Here is a 4,966-nt window from a genome sequence, read left to right as displayed (position 1 = left end):
CTTGTTATGAAATTTAAGACTCTACTTTTTTTTTTTATTAATTAATTTTTATTGTGCATTAAGTGAAATTTTACAAATCATGTCAGTCTGTCATACAAAAATTTATATACACCTTGCTATATACTCCTAATTGCTCTCCCCCCAGTGAGGCAGCACACGCCTTCCTTATACTCTCTCTCCTCATGTCCATTTGGCCAGCTTCTGGTCCCCTCTGCCCACTCATCTCCCCTCCAGACAGGAGAAGCCAACATAGTCTCATGTGTATACTTGATACAAGAACCCCACTCCTCACCAGTATCATTTGCTACTCCATAGTCCAGTCCAATCCCTATTTGAAGAGTTGGACTGGGAATGGTTCCTGTCTTGGGATAACAGAGGGTCTGGAGACCATGACCTCCAGGGTCCTTCCAGTCTCAGCCTGACCGTTAAGTCTTCTCTTTTTATGAGAATTTGAGGTATGCATCCCACTGCTCTCCTGCTCCCTCAGGGGTTCTCTGTTGTATTCCCTGTCAGAGCAGGGCACCATCTAGTTCTTCTGGTCTCAGGCTGTTGTAGTCTCTGGTTTATGTGGTCCTTTCTGTCTCTTAGCCTCATATTTACCTTGTGTCTTTGGTATTCTTCATTCTTCCTTGCTCCCGGTGGGCTGAGACCAGTTGATGCATCTTAGATGGCTACTTGCTATCATTTAAGACCCCAGACGCCACTCTCCAAAGTGGGATGCAGAATGTTATCTTAACAGAGTTTATTATGCCATTTGACTTAGACTTCCCCTGAAACCATAGTCCCCATACCCCCGCCCCTGCTACGCTGGCCTTCAAAGTGTTCAGTTTATTCAGGAAACTACTTTGCTTTTAGTTTAGTCCAGTTGTGCTGACCTCGCCTGTATTGCGTGTTGTCTTTCCCTTCACCTAAAATAGTTCTTATCTACTATCTAATTAGTGAAAACCCCTCTCTCTTCCTCCCTCCTTCCCCCCTCTCATAACCATCAAAGAATAACCTCTTCTCTGTTTAAGCTATTTCTCAAGTTCTTATAATAGTGGTCTTATACAACATTTGTCCTTTTGCAGCTGACTAACTTCACTCAGCATAGTGCCTTCCAAATTTATCCACGTTATGGAATGTTTCATGGATTCATCATTGTCCTTTACTGATGTGTAATATTCCATTGTGTGAATATGTTGTTGTTGTTGTTAGGTGCCGTTGAGTCTGTTCCGACTCATAGCTACCCTACGCACAACAGAACGAAACACTGCCCAGCCCTGCTCCATCCTTACAATCATTGTTCTGCTCGAGCTCATTGTTGCAGCCACTGTGTCAATCCACCTCATTGAGGCTCTTCCTCTTTTCTGCTGACCCTGTACTCTGCCAAGCATGATGTCCTTCTCCAGGGGCTCATCCCTCCTGACAACACGTCCTAAGTATGTAAGACGCAGTTTTGCCATCCTTGCCTCTAAGGAGCATTCTGGTCGCACTTCTTCCAAGATAGATTTGTTCATTCTTTTGGCAGTCTATGATATATTCAATATTCTTCGCCAATACCACAATTCAAAAGCGTCAACTCTTCTTTGCTTTTCCTTATTCATTGTCCAGCTTTCCCATGCATAAGATGTGATTAAAAATACCATGGCTTGGGTCAGGCATACCTTAGTCTTCAGGGTGACATCTTTGCTCTTCAACACTTTGAAGAGGTCCTTTGGGGCAGATTTGCCCAATGCAATGTGTCTTTTGATTTCTTGACTGCTGCTTGCATGGCTGTTGATTGTGGATCCAAGTAAAATGAAATCCTTGACAACTTCAATCTTTTCTCCGTTTATCATGATGTTGCTCATTGGTCCAGTTGTGAGGATGTTTGTTTTCTTTATGTTGAGGTGCAGTCCATACTGAAGGCTGTGGTCTTTGATCTTCATTAGTAAGTGCTTCAAGTCCTCTTCACTTTCAGCAAGCAAGGTTGTGTCATCTGCATAACACAGGTTGTTAATGAGTCTTCCTCCAATCCTGATGCCCCATTCTTCTTCATATAGCCCAGTTTCTCAGATTATTTGTTCAGCATACACATTAAACAGGTATGGTGAAAGAATACAACCCTGATGCACACCTTTCCTGACTTTAAACCAATCAGTATCCCATTGTTCTGTGCGAACAACTGCCTCTTGATCTATGTAAAGGTTCCTCATAAGCACAATTAAGAGTTCTGGGATTCCCACTCTTCGCAAAGTTATCCATAGTTTGTTATGAACCACATAGTCGAATGCCCTTGCATAGTCAATAAAACACAGGTAAACATGCTTCTGGTATTCTCTGCTTTCAGCCAGGATCTATCTGACATCAGCAATGACTTCCCTGGTTCCATGTCCTCTTCTGAAACCAGCCTGAATTTCTGGCAGTTCCCTGTTGATATACTGCTGCAGCTGTTTTTGAATGATCTTCGGCAAAATTTTACTTGTGTGTGATATTCATGATATTGTTCTATAATTTCCACATTCGGTTGGATCACCTTTCTTGGGAAAAGGCATAAATATGGATCTCTTCCAGTCAGTTGGCCAAGAAGGTGTCTTCCATATTTCTTGGCTTAGACGAGTGAGCACCTCCAGTGCTGCATCTGTTTGTTGAAACATAACAATTGATATTCCATCAATTCCTGAAGCCTTGTTTTTCGCCAATGCCTTCAGAGCAGCTTGGACTTCTTCCTTCAGTACCATTTGTTCCTGATCATATGCCACCTTTTGAAATGGTTGAATATTGACTAATTCTTTTTGGTATAATGACTCTGTGTATTCCTTCCGGCGGCCGGTTATCTCAGCTGGTTAGAGCATGGTGCTGATAATGCCAAGGTCACGGGTTCAATCCCCATATGGGCCACACGGAAAAAAAAGTTGTGTGACTATACCATAATTTATTTGTCCATTCCTCCATTAATGGGCACCTTGGTTGCTTCCATCTTTTTGCTATTGTAAACAGTGCTACAATGAACAGGGGTGTGCACATATCTGTTCATATGAAGGCTCTTATTTCTCTAGGATATATCCCAAGGAGTGGGATTCCTGGATCGTATGGTAGTTCTATTTCTAGTTTTTAAAGGAAGCACCAAATCGATTTCCAAAGTGGCTGTACCGTTTTACATTCCCAAGCAGTGTATAAGTGTTCCAGTCTCTCCACAAGCTCGCCAACATTTGTTATTTTCTATTTTCAATTAATGCCAGCCTTGTTGGAGTGAAGTGGAATCTCATTGTAGTTTTGATTTGCATTTCTCTATTGGCTAATGTCGTGAGCATTTCCTCGTGTCTCTGTTAGCTACCTGAATGTCTCCTTTAGTCAAGTCTCTGTTCATATCTTTTGCCCATTTTTTAAGTGGGTTATTTGTCTTTTTGTAGTTGAGTTTTTGCAGTATCATGTAGATTTTAGAGATCAGGCACTGATCAGAAATGTCATAGCTAAAAACTATTTCCCATTGTGTAGGTAGTCTTTTAACTCTTTTGGTGAAGTCTTTGGATGAGCATAGGTGTTTGATTTTTAGGAGCTCCCAGTTATCTGGTTTCTCTTCCTCATTTTTAGTAATGTTTTATATACTGTTTATGCCATGTTTTAGGTCTCGTAGCATTGTCCCTATTTTTTCTTCCATGATCTTTATTGTTTTAGATTTTATATTTAGGTCTTTGATCCATTTTGAGTTAGTTGTTGTGCATAGTGTGAGGTATGGGTCTTGTTTCATTTCTTTGCAGAAGGATATCCAGTTATGCCAGCACCATTTGTTTAAAAGACTGTCTTTTCCCCAATTATCTGACTTTGGCCCTTTGTCAAATTTTAGCTGCTCATATGTGGCTAGATTTATATTTGGATTTTCAATTCCGTTCCATTGGTCTATGTGTCTGTTCTGGTACCAGTACCAGGCTGTTTTGACTACTGTGTTGGTATAATAGGTTCTAAAATCAGGTAGAGTGAGGCCTCCCACTTTGTTCTTCTTTTTCACTAATGCTTTACTTGTCTGGGGTCTCTTTCCCTTCCATATGAAGTTGGTGATTTCTTTCTCCATTTCATTAAAGAATGACATTGGAATTTGGATCGGAATTGCATTGTATCTATAGATGTCTTTTGGTAGAATAGACATTTTTACAATGTTAAGTCTTCCTATCCATGAGCAAGGTATGTTTTTCTACTTAGGTAGGTCTCTTTTGATTTCTTGCAGTAGTGTTTTGTAGTCTTCTTTGTATAGGCCTTTTACATCTCTGATAAGATTTATTCCTAAGTATTTTATCTTTTGGGGGGCTACTATAAATGGTATTGATTTGGTAATTTCCTCCTCGATGTTCTTTTTATTGGTGTAGAGGAATCCGACTGATTTTTGTATATTTTTTTCTGTCCTGATTCTCTGCTCAACTCATCTATTAGTTTCAGTAATTTTCTTGAGGTTTCTTTAGGGTTTTCTATGTATAAGCTCATGTCATCTGTAAATAGATATATTTTTACTTCTTTCTTACCAATCAGGATGCCCTTTATTTCCTTATCTAGCCTAATTGCTCTGGCTAGGACTTCCAGCACAAGGTTGAATTAGAGTGGTGATAAAGGGCATCCTTGTCTGGTTCCCATTCTCAAGGGTAATGCTTTTAGAATCTTTCCATTTAGAATGATGTTGGCTGTTGGCTTTGTATAAATTCCCTTTATTATGTTGAGGAATTTTCCTTCTATTCCTATTTTGCTGAGAGTTTTTATCATGAATGGGTGTCGAATTTTGTCAAATGCTTTTTCTTCATCAATTGATAAAATCATGTAGTTCTTGTATTTTGTTTTATTTATATGATGGATTACATTAATTGTTTTTCTAATGTTCAACCATCCCTGCATACTTGGTATGAATCCTGCTTGGTCATGGTAAATTATTTTTTGGATATGTTGTTGAATTCTATTGGCTAGAATTTTGCTGAGGATTTTTGCATGTGAGTTCATGCTTTATCTGGTTTGGTATCAAGGA

General features: G+C 39.6%; 1 non-coding gene across 1 annotated transcript; it reads left to right on the top strand.

Moving 5' to 3' along the window:
* The first annotated feature begins 2,785 nt into the window (after positions 1–2,785).
* Positions 2,786–2,859, top strand: TRNAI-GAU (transfer RNA isoleucine (anticodon GAU)). The gene has a single exon. It is a non-coding gene; the product is annotated as a tRNA-Ile (tRNA).
* The last annotated feature ends 2,107 nt before the right edge of the window (positions 2,860–4,966 follow it).

Source organism: Elephas maximus, chromosome 13 (genome assembly GCF_024166365.1).
Source record: "Elephas maximus indicus isolate mEleMax1 chromosome 13, mEleMax1 primary haplotype, whole genome shotgun sequence".
NCBI classification, from domain to species: Eukaryota; Metazoa; Chordata; class Mammalia; order Proboscidea; family Elephantidae; genus Elephas; species Elephas maximus.
The sequence above is the reverse complement of the archived record's forward strand: the minus strand, read 5'-3'. Positions and strand labels throughout refer to the sequence as shown.